The sequence below is a fragment of the Capsicum annuum genome, chromosome 3, assembly GCF_002878395.1.
Source record: "Capsicum annuum cultivar UCD-10X-F1 chromosome 3, UCD10Xv1.1, whole genome shotgun sequence".
Classification (NCBI taxonomy): Eukaryota; Viridiplantae; Streptophyta; class Magnoliopsida; order Solanales; family Solanaceae; genus Capsicum; species Capsicum annuum.
Window position 1 is genome coordinate 9,962,795 of NC_061113.1, and position 18,568 is coordinate 9,981,362.

Here is an 18,568-nt window from a genome sequence, read left to right on the forward strand (position 1 = left end):
TTTTTCAGGAGGGTCCTGAACAAAAGTAAAATCTCATTTTTCAGGAGGGTCCTGAACATAAAGTAAAATCCCATTTTTCAGGAGAGTCCTGAATAGAAAGTAAAATCCCATTTTTCAGGAGAGTCTTGAACATAATGTAAAATCCCATTTTTTCAAGAGGGTCCTGAACATAAAGTAAAATCCCATTCTTCAGGAGGGTCCTGAACAGAAAGTAAAATCTCATTTTTCAGGAGGGTCGTGAACATAAAGTAAAATCCTATTTTTTTAGGAGGGTCCTGAACATAAAGTAAAATCTCATTCTTCAGGAAGGTCCTGAACAGAAAGTAAAATCCCATTTTTCAGGATGGTCCTGAACAGAAAGTAAATTATCATTTTTCAGGAGGGTCCTGAATAGAAAGTAAAATCCCATTTTTCAGGAGGGTCCTGAACATAAAGTAAAATCCATTTTTTCAGGAGGGTCCTGAACATAAAGTAAAATCCCATTCTTTAGGAGGGTCCTGAACATAAAGTAAAATTCCATTCTTCAGGAGGGTCCTGAATAGAAAGTAAAATCTCATTTTTCAGAAGGGTCCTGAACATAAAGTAAAATTCCATTTTCCAGGAGGGTCCTGAACATAAAATAAAATCCCATTTTTCAGGAGGGTCCTGAACAGAAAGTAAAATCCTATTTTTCAGGAGGGTCCTGAACATAAAGTAAAATTCCATTTTTTCAGGAGGGTCCTGAACATAAAGTAAAATCCCATTTTTCAGGAGGGTCCTGAACATAAAGTAAAATCCCATTCTTCAGTAGGGTCCTGAACAGAAAGTAAAATCCCATGGATGTGCATTTTCAATGATAGCTGAATTAAGTAAAGCGAATTTGCCCCTATATCAACAAAGAAAATTTGTCAGTTAAAACTTAGTGGTGGCTTGCAGATCTTGGCTTTTCAGGTATCTGCCCGGCACTCATTCCTTTCATCTTTGTTCCAAATTGCTAATAGCCCTGTCTTGTCGCATCATCAACCCGGATCCAGATTGAGGAAAATGAGTTCTGACTCAAACAATGGGTTTCCATTTTACCATTCCCCTGAGGTGCACTCTTTTCCCAAATCTAAATGCTTCCATGAATCCAATAGTCTGTCGGTTGATAGACTTCCTTTGATTCATGTTGAATTACGATCATATTTCTTTCTTGTGCTGTTCCTTGGTTTTTCCTCATATAATTGGAAGGACTGGTAGTAAATTTTGAAATCCTTTCTCGCTTGTGTCGACACAGACTTGACTTAACATGTAAAGAAAAGATGGTGACTTTTATTTTGATAAATGACATAAAAAGACAAAAAGCATGAATATGTAAATGAAAGAAAAGGGCAATGTCTCATATTCAAAAAGAAAACTTATCTGAATACGACAACCAAATCCAATGAGTATGACATGCATTTTGGATTGAGCTGCCTGATCTCCCTATCCAAACTCCCCATTTGTTGTTGAGTTCGTGCCTTTGCCGCTGAGCCGCTTCTTCAAATCCACTGGACTCATTCATCACATTCGATTGTCGACATCATAAATGACTTTCGCCAACAAATCTTTTTCTTTTCACTTTTCACTTTTCACTTTTCTCTTGAACTCTCCATCGCCTTACGGTACCCGTGAGGGTTTTCACCAATAAGACTCTCTCATTTTTATTTATCTCCACTCACCATCGCCTTATGGTGCCTGCAAGGGTTTTCACCAATAAGACTCTCTCATTTTCATTTCTCTCAACTCACCATCGCCTTATGATGCCTGCAAAGGTTTTCACCAATAAGACTCTCTCATTTTCATTTTCCCTCAACTTACCATCGCCTTATGGTGCCCACGGGGGTTTTCACCAATAAGACTCTCTCATTTTTGTATTTCTTTCCTGATTTCTTATGCTGAGGGAGACAAGTGGTACCTCACAATGTATCATCATATCCATTGCATGCTTAGCCATAACATTATCAAAAATTGATCTGAAGGACTTTCTTTGGTTGTAACTTGGCTTTTGGTTAAGGTTAGAAAAGGATGGTAAGGGGCTCAAATGATACTTGAAGTGGGGGTGGGACTTACAACTTTTGGAATCGACTCAAACAACACATTAACTCATGCCCCAGTTTTGTTGACTGGGTGAATCTTAAATCTTCATTTGGTTGGACCAAACCCGAAATAGGGCAGCCTACGTATCTCACTCCCGAGAGAGGAGAATCAGGTCGCACGTAGTTCCATCAGCTTGTTCTTTGTTTTGATTTGATTTTGATTTTTTTTTATTTTCGAACTCTTTCTTTTATTCTTATTTTCTTGACATTTATCTTTGACTCTATTTTGATTCCAAAAGAGGGATATGAAAGAAAAACAAAACGAAGATCAAACGGGTAAACAAAGGATGACACCATGTTTGGATAGAAGAATAAAATGTCTTCATCATATCAATCTTTAAGAATGCAAGTACTAAACATGCAATAAACTCAACAAAGAATCAAATATCATACATAGTATCTTTTGACCGCATCAGCATTGATAGCCATTTCTGCCATTTTGCCTTCAATAACTGTCAAATATAAGGCTCCATTGGGCAACACTTTCTTCACAACAAAGGGACCTTGCCAGTTAGGGGAGAACTTGCCTTTCGCTTCAACCTAGTGAGGAAGGATACGTCTCAATACCAACTGACCAACTTCAAAATTCCTGGGATGGACCTTTTTGTTATACGCTCAAGCCATCCTCCTCGGATACAACTGGCCATGACACACAGACGTTAGCCTTTTTTCCTCAATCAAACTCAAATGTTCCAGTCGAGTTTTTACCCATTCGTCATCATCAATCTCTGCTTCTACAATGACTCGGAGAGAGGGAATTTCAACTTCTGCAAGGATGACTGCTTTTGTCTCATACATCAATAAATATGGAGTCGCCCCTGTTGAAGTACGAACAGTGGTACGATAATCTAGCAATGCAAACGGCAACTTTTCATGCCACTGTCTAGACCCTTGTACCATTTTTCGCAGTATCTTTTTTATATTCTTATTGGCGACTTATACAGCACCATTGGCCTTTGGGCGATATGGAGTATAATTTGATGTGCAATCTTAAACTGTTGACATACTTCTTGCATCAAATGACTATTGAGATTGGCAGCATTGTCTGTAATGATCATCTTAGGAATTTCAAATCTACAAATGATATTGGCATGAACAAAATCTATCACAGCCTTCTTTGTCTGCTAAAGCCCATGGTTTTGGGGGTGGGTATGATGTCTGGCCGTTGTGGGTCAAAAATCATCCGGGGCATGCCAGGGAGGTTGGGGATCATCCTAGTGTTGGTCTGTTTAAATTTTTGTGGCCATTTGGGTAGACAAACGGAAGAAATAGCATAAATGGGGTATTTTCGGGCCAAATCATTGTGCTATATCCCATGGTTTCAGGGGTGGGCTCGGGGTCCGAGCGTGCTGTGGGAGAAAAATTGATCGAGGTGTGACAGGTAGGTTAGGGATCATCATAGTGTGGTCCGTATAATTATTTGTGTTTATTTGTGTGGGCTAATGGGCAAAATGGCGTAAACGGGGCATAACCTACAATTTTGAGGGTCAGCCGGGGGTCCGGGCGTGCTGTGGGTCAAAAATTGACCAAGGCATGCCAGGGAGGTTGGGATCATCCCAGTATGGTATGTTTAAATTTTTGTGGCCATTTGGGTGGACAAACAGGCTAAACGGCACGAATGGGATATTTTCAAACCAAATTGGTTTGCTAAAGCCCACGGTTTTGGGATTGGGTCCAGGGTCCGGGGGTGTCGGTCAAAATTCGACTAAGGCGTGCCAGGGAAGTTGGGGATTGTCCGAGTGTGGTCCGTTTGTATTTTCGTGACCATTTGGGTGGACAAACAGGAAAAACAGCGTGAATGGGGCATTTTTGGGCCAAATTAGTGTGCTATATCCCATGGTTTTGGGGGTGGTCCTGAGGTCCTAACGTGCTATGGGTCAAAATCGACCAGGGCCTGCTAGGGAGGTTGGGGATCATCCCAGTGTTGGTCTATTTAAATTTTCGTGGCCATTTGGGTGGAGAAATGGGAGAAACGGCATGAACTAGGAATTTTCAGGCCAAATCGGTGTGCTATATCCCAAGGTTTTGGGGGTGGCCCCAGGGTTCGGGCGTGCTATGGGCCAAAATTTGACTAGGCATGCCAAGGAGGTTGGAGATCATTCTAGTGTTGTTCGTTTAAATTTTTGTGGCCATTTGGGTGAACAAAGGGGCGAAACGGCACAAACAGGGCATTTTTGGGCTAAATCGGTGTGCTATAGCCTATGGTTTTGGGGTTGGGCCCAGGGTTCGGGCATTGTAGGTCGATAATCGATGGCGGCATGCCAGGTAGGTTAAGGATCATCCCAGTGTAGTTTGTTTAAATTTTTGTGACCATTTGGGTGGAAAAATGGGCGAATCATCTCGAACGCGGCATTTTTAGGCCAAATCGGTGTGCTATAGCCCACGGTTTTGGGGGTAGGTCTAGGGTTCGAGCGTGCTATAGGCCAAAAATAGATCGGGGTATGACATGGAGGTTGGGGATCATCCCAGTATGGTTCGTTTAAATTTTTGTGACCATTTGGGTGGGCAAACGGGTGAAACGGTGCAAACGGGGTATTTTTGAGTCAAATCTGTGTGCCATAGCCCACGGTTTTGGAGGTAGGCCCAGGATCCGAACGTGTTGTATGCCGAAAATTGACTGGGGCGTGTCAGAGAGGTTGGGGATCATCCAAGTGTGGTCTATTTAAATATTCGAGGCTATTAGGGTTGACAACGGGCAAAACGGCATGAACGGGACATTTTTGAGCTAAATCAGTATGCTATAGCCCATAGTTTCGGGGGTCAACTCGGGGTACGAGCATTTTATGGGCCGAAAATCAATCAAAAAGTGACAGGGAGGTTGAGGATCATCCCAGTATGGTTCGCTTAAATTTTCATGTCCATTTGGGTGGACAAACAGGCGAAACAGTACGATAGGGGCATTTTTGGGCCAAATTAGTGTGCTATAGCCCTCGATTTTGGGGGTGGGCCTGGGTCCGGGTATGCTGTGGGCCAAAAATTGATCGGGGCATGCCAGGGAGGTTGAGGATCATCCCAGTGTTGTCCGTTTAATTTTTTTGGCCATTTGGGTGGATAAATGGGCAAAATAGTGCGAATGGGGCATTTTTGGGCCAAATCAATGTGCTATAGCCCATTATTTTGGGGGTGGGCCTGAGGTCCATGACTGCTGTGGGCCAAAAATCAACTGGGGCATGCCAGGGAGGTTGGGGATCATTCCAGTGTGGTATGTTTAAATTTTTGTGGCTATTTGGGTAGACAAACGGGCGAAACAACATGACGAGTTATTTTTGGTCCAAATCAGTGTGTTGTAGCTTACAGTTTCTGCGGTGGGCCTGGGGTCTAGGAGTGTTGTGGGTTAAGAATCGACCAGAATGTGCCAGGGAGGTTGGGAATCATCCCAGTGTAGTCCGTTTAAATTTTCATGGCCATTTGGGTGGATAAAGAAAAGTAACAGCGTGAATGGGGCATTTTAGGGCTAAATCGTTGTGTTATAGTCCACGATTTCGGACGTGCTGTGGGCCAAAAATTGACCGGGGCATGCCAGGGAGGTTGGGAATTATTCTAGTGTGGTACATATAAATTTTCATGGCTATTTAGGTGGATAAAATGGTGAGACAATGCGAATGAGGTATTTTCGGGCCATATCGATGTGCTATAGCCTAGGGTTTCGGGGGTGATCCCTGGGTCCGGGCGTTCTGTGGGTAAAAATTCAGTCAAGGCATACCAGGGAGGTTGGGGATCATCCAAGTGTGGTCAGTTTAAATTTTCATGGCCATTTCGGTGGGCAAACGGGAGAAACGGCATGAACGGGGCATTTTTGGGCTAAATTGGTGTCCTATGGCCCACAGTTTCGGGGGTCGGACTGGGGTCCGGGTGTGCTGTTAGCCAAAAATCGATTGGAGCATACTAGGGAGGTTGGGGGTCATCCTAATATGGTCCGTTTAAATTTTTATGGCCGTTTCGGTGGATAAACGGGCAAAACAGTACAAATGGGGCATTTTCAAGCCATATCGGTGTGCTATAGCCCACGGTTTTATGGGTGGGCCCGTGGTTTGGGCGTGCTTTGGGATGAAAATCAATTGGGGCATGCCAAGGGTTGAGGATAGTCCCAGTGTGGTCCGTTTAAATTTTCGTGGCCATTTAGGTGGACAAATGGGCGAAATAGCGCAAATGGGGCATTTTCGGGCCATATCGGTGTGCTATAGCCCAATATTTTGGGGGTGATCCCAGGGTCCGAGCGTGCTGTGGGTTGAAAATCGATCTAGGCATGCCAGGGAGGTTGGGCATCATCCCTGTGTGCTCAGTTTAAATTTTTCGCGGCCATTTGGGTGGGCAAACGGGCAAAACAGCACGAACACGGCATTTTTGGGCCAAATCGGTGTGCTACAGCCTACGGTGTCGTGGGTGGACCTAGGTCAGGGCGTGCTATGCGCTGATAATCATTCAGGATGTGGCAGGGAGGTTGGGGATCATCCTAGTTTGGTTTGTTTAAATTTTCGTGGGCATTTGGGTGGTCGAACGGGAGAAATGACGCGAACAGGGCATTCTTGGGCCAAATCGATGTGCCATAGCCCACGATTTTGGGGGTGGACTCGGGGTTCAAGCGTGCTTTAGGCCAAAAATCAATCGGGGCATGCCAAGGGGCTAAGGATAGTCCCAGTGTGGTCCGTTTAAATTTTCATGGCCATTTGGGTGGACAAACATGCAAAATGATGAGAACGACGAATTTTGTGCCAAATCGGTATGCTATAGCATACGGTTTTGGGGGTGGGCTCAGGGTTCGAGCGTGCTGTGGGCTGAAAATCGATCGAGGCATGCTAGGGAGGTTTGGGATCTTCCCAGTATGATCCATTTAAATTTTTATGGCTGTTTGGGTGAACAAACGGGTGAAACGGCGCGAACGGGAATTTTTCAAGCCAAATCGATGGTCTATAGCCTAAGATTTTGGGGGTGGTCCCGGGGTCCGAGCATGCTGTTGGCCAAAAATTGATCAAAGCATGCCAGTGAGGTTGGGGATCATCCCAGTATAATCCATTTAAATTTTTGTGGCCATTTGGGTTGATAAACGGGCGGAACAGCACGAATGGGGCATTTTTGGGCCAAATTGGTGTGCTATAACCCACGGTTTTGGGGATGGGTCCAAGGTTTGGGCGTGATGTGGGCCAAAAATTGATTGAGGCATGCTAGGGAGTTTGGGGATCATCCCAGTGTGGTCCGTTTAAATTTTTGTGGCCATTTGTGTGGACAAACAAGCGAAACAGAACAAACAAGGCATTTTCAGGTTAAATTAGTGTGCTATAGCCTACGGTTTTAGGGGTGGACTGGGATTCTAAGCATACTATGGTCTATAAATCGATCGGGACGTGCCAGGGAGGTTGGGAATTGTCCCATTGTGGTCCGTTTAAATTTTCGTGGCCATTTGGTTGGTCAAATGGGAGAAACCGCGTGAATGAGGCTTTTTGGAATAAATCAGTGTGCTATAGCCCACGGTTTTGAGGGTGGACCCAGGGTCTGGGTGTGCTGTGGGCCAAAAATCGTCCAGAGCATGCCAGAGAGGTTGAGGATCATCCTAGTGAGGTCCGTTTAAATTTTTGTGGCCATTTGGGTTGAAAAATAGGCGTAATGGCGCAAAAAAGGCATTTTCGGGCCAAATCGGTCTGCTAAAGCCCACGGTTTTGGGGGTGGGCACGATGTCCAGCCGTTGTGGGTCAAAAATCATCCAGGGCACGCTAGAGAGGTTGGGGATCATCCTAGTGTTGGTCTGTTTAAATTTTGTGGCCATTTGGGTAGACAAACGGGAGAAATGGCACAAATGGGTTATTTTCGGGACAAATCATTGTGCTATATCCCGTGGTTTCAGGGGTGGGCCCGGGGTCCGGGCGTGCTGTGGGAGAAAAATTGATCGGGGTGTGATAGGTAGGTTAGAGATTATCACAGTGTGGTCCGTATAATTATTTGTGTTTATTTCTGTGGGCTAACGGGCAAAATGGCGCGAACGGGGCATAGCCCACAGTTTTGAGGGTCGGCCCAGGGTCCGGGCGTGCTGTGGCTCAAAAATTGACCGAGGCATGCCAGGGAGGTTGGGATCATCCCAGTATGGTATGTTTAAATTTTTGTGGCCATTTGAGTGCACAAACAGGCGAAATGGCACGAACGGGGCATTTTCAAACCAAATCGGTTTTCTAAAGCCCACGGTTTTGGGATTGGGTCCAGGGTCCAGGGGCGCTGTCGGTCAAAAATCGATTGAGGCATGCCAGGGAAGTTGGGGATTGTCCGAGTGTGGTCCGTTAGTTTTCTCCTCAAATTGGCTAATGTCCCCTTCATATTCTTCTTTGTTTAGCCACTGTAAACATGGTGGGAGTGGTAACTCTTTTAGCTTTGCCCACAGCTGTTCTTGATTCTCTAATATTCGTTTTATCAATTTGTTTGTTTGAATTGTGATAGCACACATATCTTCAGTATGATCACTTTAACCACAAGACAAATACCAAGTTACAGTATGTACGACAGTATCCGCATCATATTGTGAAGGTTCCATCCATGCACTTCCAGGTAAATCTACACAGCAAACCTCAAAATATGGTCCCCCATAATAATAACAAGAATCGTCATCACTCAAAAAACCATCTATCCACGCTGACATCTCAAGAAAGGTGTGAGAAAAATAAAAATAAAAGAAAATAAAATAAATAAATGAAAACAAAAAAACTAAACAAATATTTACAAGTTTGAATTCAAGCAAGTAAACTAAAATTCTAAGCCAACTCAATACGCCAAACTATTCCCGCAACGGCACCATTTTTGATAATGTTCAACTTACACGTAAATTTAGTGCAAGGCGGTCGTCGTTAATATATTTACCCAACTTTGGAGTCGGGGTCGAATCCACAGGGAACAATGTGAGTGTCGATTAAACTAGTTTGAAACTAAAGCTACAAGTTAAATTCACATAAATGATACGAAAAGATAAAATGGGGATTTTGGAGATTAGGAAATAATTTTTGGTCACCTTAGTTTCAGTTTGTAATCAAGAGTTTATGAATAAACCAGAATTATGTTCACTAGGGATTTTGGTACTTGGCAGATGCTACTAGTGGTTCAAGATTCTAACAGTAGGTAGGATAACAAGCTATATTTATCAATGTTACGCTTAAATGTCTCTCGACCTACTTAAGCATTTAATTTCCTAATCCTCTCGGACCTAGGAAATTTCTATATACTGCCCAGATTTTACCTCAGGTTAACCAACCTTATTACAGCGCTGATTATTAAACGAAGTATTTCCGAGTCCCTGTTGGTAATTCACTTCCTACTATATTTGATTTCTTTCTCAAGAAAATCAAAAAAGATGTGTATGCTATTTGCAACTAATAGACATTAATTAAAACTTCGGAATTATCAAGAAATCCTACCACCTATTGAATCTTGAATACTTAGCACCTCATCAAGACCTAACCCTAGATCCCATAACTCAGGTTAATGGAGTTTAGCCACTCATGATGTAACGAACGAAACACATAATTGAATTCATGATTTGAAAGATAAACTTACACAGATAAATAATAAATTGTGAATTGCAGATTAGATCACAAAGGAAAAATCTCAAAATACTGATAATAATCTCTCAAAAATAGTGTTGTTAAAGTCAAGAAGTAAAGAGAGAAAATATCAAAATATGTTGTCCAAAACTCAAGGTGTCAACCTTGTCCAGAATAATAATAATAAGAATAATGTCTAGAAAACCCTTAAATAAAGCTTTAAATAGTTTACCCTAAATAAGGAAACAAATTAATAAAAATTAGAAATCCTTTAAATTAGCCGACGACATTTGTGATAGCTTATCAGGAAGCTGACGACTTATCACAAATGTCGTCAGCTTCTTCTTCAGTTTTGGCTCTTCCTACTTAAGGATGACGACAAACTTGATAACCTATCAGCAACGTGATGGCCTATCACAAAATGTCATCAAGGCTTTGCTTCAATTCTCCTTGGCTACCTTAGGCTGACAACATTCTTGATAACTTATCAAACCCTTGACGGCTTATCATAAAATATCATCACAACTTTGACTTTAGGCCAATTCTCTATCTACTGATGACGACTAACCTGATAGCTTATCACAGGGCTGACGACTTATCACAAATGTCGCCAGCCTCACTTGTCTTTAGATTTCTTCAAATTTCAACCTCTGTGCTTTATTTCATGTTGGTTCTCTATCATATCATCTTCTACTACAAAATCAAACATAAAACAATCAAAAATAAAAAAAGTTACTTAAGACTGCAATTATTCTTAGTTAAAAGCCTCAAATGTGTTAGCATCTTCTCACACATCAATAACTTATCACAGGGCTAATAACTTATAAAAAACGTCGCCAGCCACACTTCTCTTTGAATTACTTCAGATTTCATCTTCTTTGCTTCCATCCTTATTGGTTCTCTTGCATCATAGCTTCTACTGCAAAATCACACATAAAACAATCAAAAACGACAAAATTTGCTTAAGACTTTACAAGTATTCTTAGTTAAAAGCCTCAAATGTGTTAACATTAGCTCACACATCAACACCCTCAACTTAAAACAATTGTTTGTCCTCAAGCAACTCAATACAACTAAGAGAACACAAACTACATTTGTCAGTCAATCATCCATATCATCTCAAAACACTTTCATCCTCTCCAAGGTCAGTAAATTCAAGAACAATGAAGAATACCAATGCAACACACAAAAATAAATATATGGTATTTAAAAATGTAATACACCAGAAAATTTTTCGTTGAAATTTTGTGCGTAAACGTGTTGGGTTCTATCTTCTAGAATGAACGATAAATTTTCCATGTGGAATGTCTTAGATTATGACCCACCATTGCGTAGAGTATCAAATAAGCTTTCCAACTATATATGGATCATCCAAAACAGACACCCGAGCGACGAGGTATCAACATTCCGATCGAACCGTGAATAGGAGTGAACAGTAAAACGTGCAGGAAAAAGTACTGATACCTGGCGTATTTTTGCTCCAATTTTAAATGATCATAACTCCTTGTACATAATGATCTATGTGATCTACTATATATCAACGAAAATCTCTGCAAGTCCTCTTTCTGATGAAATTGGTTTCAACCAATTTGTCTATCGAAGCAAAAACTTATGGTCGATCTACTTCAGCCTATCAAAAGTGAATTTTTGGGTCAATTTCAAACGATCATAACTCCTCGTACACAATGATCTGGGTGAGATACAATATATCAACAGAAAGATATGAGAGTCCTCTTTCTAATAAAATTAGTTTCATCCAATTTGGATATCGGAGTAAAACGTTATGGTTGATCTACTTCAGACTATCAAAACAGTCCACCAAAGGACAGATTCGAGAATTATATGATTTTTAGGGGCGTTTTGGTCATTCCCCTAACCCAAAATCTGTCCAAACCCTATATTAAAGCCTATTAGAATCATTATATATTATATTTCATCAAATTCCCTCAAAAAGAATATCCTAAGCTCCTACATCCAACTTCAAGAACCTCTAAAGTTCACCATTAATTCTGCAAATTTATTCAAGATTCCAAGTTCCTAGTTTAAGAACTCCAAGAACCATCATTCAAAGGCACGATTAACATCTCAAAAATGAGTATCGATCTAAATTTCATCATTCAAGGTATGTGGGGTTTTTCAACAAGAACTCTTTTTCGTTCTTGTGCCCAAAAGTAATTTTCTTTACAAAGGCATGATTTTTATTTGATTTTTTATGAATTTGAAGCATGAACCCATATCTTATGATGATTATTATGAAATCTTGATGTTTATTATTTTGAAAGATGAATTTACATGTGTGGTGATGTAAAGCATGAATCTTGAACGATATTTATCATGATTTTGATATTTGGGTCATGAATCCCGATTGGAAATTGTGTTTTTTTAGAAAGTGTGTGTTATAAGCACGTTGATATTGAATATTTGAGATATTTTGAATGATTTGACCTTTTGGTCTTAATGGAGCTGTTTTAAAATTGAGTGTAAAAGAAATCCACAACGTGGTTGATTTTGATAGATGGGAGCATGATGGCTCCCGATGTATTTATATATTACTAAAATTGTTTTTTTGTGGATTGTCTTTGAAATGATCTGAGCTAAGTCCGGGAGAAATCTTTAGCACCGAGTGGGAGGTATAAAGCAACCTTACTTCCCTAGAACTGCGTTCCCCCATAGGAGTGAGCCTGAGGCTGATTTATATAGTGATCACTAGTTTGTGTGGATTTGATATCGATAGTCCTACTCCGACGGCAAGGATAGGATGGCTCTTCCCAATGTGGGTTGTACGTTGTACTCTATGTAGCTCACATCGTTTATGTCGGTTATAGGATCTCCCAGTGTGTGTGTGTTCCCTTGTGTCTATGGTGAATGGTGAAGTGATTTGAAAGTAGAATTGTGAAAGTTATTCTTTTAAAAGATTTAAATGATATTTACATTATGAGAATTGATATTCTTGATGAACTAAAAGTGATTGACAAATTATATGATGACTCACATCTGTTATTATACTTATTTCATCCTCTCATTATTATGATGATTTTCTTCGGGCTATGTGAGTCTTTCATACATCCTGCATATTTTGTATAAATATTTATGATGATGATGTTTATGCAACTGCATACATCCCCATATACTCGGTTCCTTTCCATGGTACTGACCCGCATCTTCGGATGTGGGCTGCATTTTCTTGAAATGTAGGTTCAGGTGCTCAGTTCCAGGTTTGATAGTGATTCTTTGGGCATGCTGTTCTACATCCTCTGTTGTGGTTAGTCCTCATGTTCCAAGGACATGATGTCTAATGTTGGTTTCATGGAATTGTTTACATTTGATAACTGAGTATGAGTCAGTTGGGGCATGTCTCAATGGCTCGCTGGTTTTATTGATTTTCTTAGAGGCTTGTCAGACTATTATAGATGTTGGGAGTTGACTAATAAGTCATATTTTGTTATCTTTCTAAAATTCTTTTATTCTTGGATGATGATTACTCTGTTGATATTTGAGGGTTATTTATGGAACCCCGTTGATTTGTGTTAAACTGAATGAAAGTAGCTCAAAGGGTTAGCTTGGGGCTACTCGTAGCCTCAAGCACCGTGTGATGCTCCGGGACCCATTTTTGAGGCGTTACAAACTTGGTATCAGAGCCTAAGGTTTTAAGGTGTCCTAGGGAGTCTGACAAGCCTAAGGTTTTAAGGTGTCCTAGGGAGTCTGATTAAGTAGAGTCTTGATCATCGGTGTGTAGTGCGCCACATCTATGAGCAAGAGGCTACAAGACATTTTAGGAAAAAAGCGTGATTCTTTCTTTCAGAAGTTTATCGTGCTTAAAGTGTCTCTCTCTGCTATTGATTCGTGTTCTCCTCTTTTAGAAATATGCCTCCACGTCGAGTGAGAAGAAATAATGATGGTCAGCAACCTCAACCCGCTGACCCATTAAATGAAAATGTGTCTCATGCTGAATTTCAGGTAGCCTTTCAGGCGCTGGCCCAAGATGTTACTGCAAATGTTTAGGCCAACCTGGCCCCAGCTCAATAGAGGCAGGGAGGTGATTCAGCTGCTGCCAGGGTCCGTGACTTCATGCGGATAAATCCACCAAAATTCTATGGGTCCAAGTCTGATGAGGATCCACGGTTGTTTTTAGAGGAGGTGCGGAAGATTACTCAGGTGATGCATGTATCTGAGGAACATAGTATGGAGTTGGCTGCTATAGGTTGAAATACCTTGCTTATGACTGGGTTGTTTCTTGGAGGAAAGGTAGAGGTGAGGTAGTTGTCCCTATGACTTGGCAAGAGTTCCAGGATGCATTCCTGGATAAGTTATTCCCTTTGTAGATGAGGGAGGCGAAGGTGGAAGAGTTTATGAACCTGTGACAGGGCTCTATGACTGTTAGGGAGTACTGTCTAAAGTTCAATCAGTTGGCCAAGTATGCTCCTGACTTAGTGGCTAATAATCGGGCTAGTATGAGTAAGTTTGTGACTGGAGTGTCTAGTTATGTGGTTAAGGAGTGTAGGTCTGCTATGTTTAATAGTGAGATGAATCTTTCTAGGCTGATGACTCATGACCAAAAGATTGAGGCAAACAAGATTAACGAGAGAGATAGAATGAGAGGGAATAAGAGAGAGGTTCGAGCAGCATGGATAGGGTCAGACTGGATCGCAGGGAGGGAGTCGCCCTCAATATCAGGACCGTTCGTCTATGCCAGCACTATCATCCACTAGTGCTCCCATGCCTAGAGGTAGGCAGGAGCAAGGTAGCAGGTCATATGCATCCAGGTCCCAGTTCAGTGCTGGCAGTAAGCCAAATCATCCCTTGTGTCCTAAGTGTGGTAGGGCTCATTCGGGTAAGTGTTCGGGTTAGAAGAGGGGTTGTTTTCGATGTGGTGACATGGGTCACAGAGTTAGAGATTTTCCACAGGATGGACAAGGGCGTCGTGACTATTGTCCTCAGACCCAGACTCAGACTGTTAGTGCTCCAGTTCCAGCGACTTGCCCAGCCCCAGCTCAGGGAGCCTCTTCTAGCAATGCTGGCGGGCAGTGCCAGAATAGATTCTATACTTTACCATCCTGCCAGGAACAGGAGGACTCTCCCGATGTTGTTACTAGTATGCTTCGTATATTTCAGTTTGATGTGTATGCTTGGTTGGATCCTGGATCTAGTTTCTCATATGTTACACCTTTGATTGCTGTGAATTTTGAAATGAGTCCTGAGATTATTCTTGAGCCTATCCTAGTTTCTACCCCAGTGGGTGATTCGATTGTTGCCCAGAAAGTATATAAAAAGTGTCCTGTTACCGTTCTTCATAGAGTCTTATTGGCTGATCTGATTGAGTTAGACATGGTAGATTTTTATGTGATTCTGGGTATGGACTGGCTGTATTCTTCTTATGCCTCTATTGATTGTCGGACGTGAATGGTCAAGTTTTAGTTTCCGGGTGCATCCGTGTTTGAGTGGCCTAGGAATTTTGTGTCACCCAAGAGTCATTTTATCTCTTACCTCAAAGATAGAAAGATTATTTCCAAGGGGTGTATTTACCATTTGGTTAGAGTCAAAGACACTAAGTCTGAGACTCCAACTCTCCAGTCTATTAACGTCGTCAAAGAGTTTTCGGATGTCTTTTCGAATGATCTCCCAGGGATACCTCCTAATAGAGAGATAGAGTTCGAGATTGATCTTCTTCCCGATACTCAACCCATTTCTATTCCTCCTTACCATATGGCCCCTGCGGAACTTAAGGAGTTGAAAGAGCAACTCAAAGATCTACTAGATAAGGGTTTCATAAGGCCCAGTGTTTCTCCTTGGGGTGCTCCTGTGTTGTTTGTAAGAAAGAAAGATTTGACCTTTTGGTCGTGAATGAGTTATTTTGAACTCAACTGTGAAAGAAATCCATGTTTTTATTGACTATGATAAAGGGGTAGTAAATTGGCTCCCGATGAAAATTGTTGAAGTGTTTATTGTGGATTTTCTTTAATGTGAGCCAGAGGCTGATTTAAATTTCTGAGCTAAGTCCGGGAGTAATCTTTAGCACCGAGTGGGAGGTATAAAGTAACCTTACTTCCCTAGAACTACGTGCCCCCGTAGTATGTGTGCCTGAGGCTGATTTATATAGTGATCACTAGTGTTTTTGGATTGATATTGGAAGTCCTAATCCGATGGCAAGGATAGGACGGCTCTTCCTAACGTGGGTTGTATGTTAAACTCTATGTAGCTCACATGGTTTATGTCGGTTATAGGATCTCCCAAAGTGTGTGTGTGTTTCCTTGTGTCTATGGTGAACGGTGAAGTGATTTGAACGTGGAATTGTGAAAGTTATTCTTTCGAAAGATTTAAATGATATTTACATTATGAGAATTGATATTCTTGATGAACTGAAAGTGATTGACAAATTATATGATGACTCACATGTGTTATTATACTTATTTCAACCTCTCATGATTATGATGATTTTCTTCTGGCTATGTGAGTCTTTCATACATCCTGCATATTTCTTATAAATATTTATGATGATGATGTTTATACAACTGCATAGACCCCCATATGCTCGGTATTTTTCCATGGTACTGACCCACATATTCGTATGTGGGCTACATTTTCTCGTAATGTTGGTGCAAGGTATCGTTGCACCTTCGGATCCAGTCATTTTGTGGTATCCAGTCAGCAGGTGATAAGTCCTTTTGATTCAAGGGCTTGGGTTAGTTATGCAGAGTTTATAGTGTTGTATTTTCTTTATTCAGTCATATTGAGTTGGGGTATTCGGGAGTCATGACCCGGCTACCTACAGTCAGTACTAGTAGAGGCTTCACAGACAGTTAGTAGAAGTTGATGTATTTTGTTTCAATTCTGGTTGTAAAGGTAGAATTGTAATCCTGTAAAATCCCATTTTTGTATCGATCAGATTCAGAAAAGAGTTAATTTCTGCTGATTTGTATGGATTTGATTTTTTATTCAGTTGCTTATGAGTTATGCCAGTAGAAGCGTTAGCTTGGGGTCACTTGTGACCCTAAGCACCGTGTGACGTCTCGGAACCCGATTTTGGGGCGTTACAATATGACAATACCTGGTGATAACATGCCCTTAACAGAATAAGTATTGAATGTTTTGAAAGTATGACGCATGATTTCGAAGAACTAAAAGTAGGGCTTAAGAGAGCTAGTTGGTTACCCGAAGAAGTCATTTGAGTGAAAGGACTCATCAATGGAAAGCGTAGTTGTGATATGGGTATTATCTTGAAAGGGGGATAATGTGGACATCATGTAAGGATGATGCCATGGTATACCTGTAAGGGGGTGTACCAACTCACTAAAACTCTAATCCTTGCGGCACACTTAGATTGGAGGCTTGGCCACCGAGTCAAGGTCAGATTCCATTTAGCCCATGGAATTCCTGATTGTAGGGCGTACCGATTAGCTCAGAAGAATAACAAAGAGCTGAGCTATGATTGCAAGAAAGCATTTGAAATTCTAAATTATGCCCATGTGTTTTACTTATCTTATATGTAATGTTTTACGAAATGCTCTCATCTATGTTGTGTAATAAAAATATTATTTTGGATTGTTTCATATTCCAGTATAATTGTATTGACCCCCTATATTTCAAGATTTGAGGCACAGTCTTGGGGTCCTGCTAAGTAGTAGATTCATTGTCAGAAGTTTGCAGTCGGTGAGCCTTCCTTATTTCAGAAGGCCTTGTTTCTTTTGGAACATTGTTATTTCATTTTAGTTCATGGTCCAACTAGGGCCTTGTCCCAGATTTCAGACTGATGTTGATTTCATATTGCTAGAGATTTTGCAGACTGGTGTCATGTATTTTCGAATATTTATGAATTTAATTTCGTATTGTTTAGTTGGAGTAATATAGTGACCATATTTCAGTTTTGTTTTATTTTCCACATTCCCTTATAGCTTATGAATGGTGTGCATGATTCCCAGATGGAAAAGGGCACTTGGGCCATCACAGTTTGGGATGCTCATCACGACCAGGATCTCGGTTCGGATTGTGACACAAATTTAGTAAAAAGTAATGCAATTTTTAATTTTTTTTCACTTGGATAGTGTGTAACGCCCCGAGAGTACACCCTGGGCATCACACGGTGCTTACAGTCCTGAGGGACCACAAACTAACCCATGAGCTGGTACCTATTGTGGGCACTAACTAATATAATAATAAGTGTGGAAGAAATACTGATATGCCATAAGGTTTTATTACTGAATTTAGAACTAAAATATAAGTCTATTGAAATAACTATCTAAGTCTAATAAAAATACTGAAATAACTATAGACTGAATATCTAACTCTAATGTCTGAAAAGCCTCTAAAACTGAATGACTATGAGTTGATGGGATAGGCTCCAACTAACTCAACTATCTTCTAAACCAGAAACATAAAGTAAATAATTTGTTCTCAGATGAGGACTCACCACTGCTACTGTACAGCTGAGAGTCTGAGAGTCTAAGTGTGATCCAGGAACTGAGCATCAGTACCTATGATATAATACATCATAGCATAAAAGAAAATGTATGCGATCAGTACTTTGAATGTACTAGTATGGTAAATGAGGTAGGCTGACATGCAAGGGTTCATGAACAGGAATAACACAATCTAAGAATATATGTAAAATATAGAGTACTGATTAGAGAATAGGAAATCTATAGATACTAAAAACATATGAAGCATGTAAATACTGAGTATGCATGAAAGTCTATAAATGCTGGAAATACATGAAGTCGGAAAATACTGAGGATGCATGACAAAGCATATAACATGAACTGAATGAAATATGTATACTAAAATAATGAAATATATGATATCTGTATGCTTTGATCAAACAATACATAGACTGGATTACTGGTCGGATTATTGGACTGAGACTGTAGGAGGTATCACCTAACCGACATTCCCCAATCTGAGCTAATCGGGGTCCAACCTGTAACCCCAGTTGGAAGGGTGTTAATACCATTCCACGGTACT

The 18,568-nt window shown here is 40.9% G+C and overlaps 1 long non-coding RNA gene across 1 annotated transcript in view; it reads right to left on the reverse strand.

The window, feature by feature from the left end:
* Window positions 1-10,382: 10,382 nt before the first annotated feature.
* Window positions 10,383-18,568, reverse strand: part of LOC124896990 — a 30,850-nt gene continuing 22,664 nt past the window's right edge. The window contains exons 3-4 of the long non-coding RNA XR_007053380.1: window positions 18,018-18,081; window positions 10,383-10,532 (exon numbers count right to left, since the gene is read on the reverse strand). This is a non-coding gene — a long non-coding RNA (uncharacterized LOC124896990). The remainder of the gene's footprint in view (window positions 10,533-18,017; window positions 18,082-18,568) is intronic.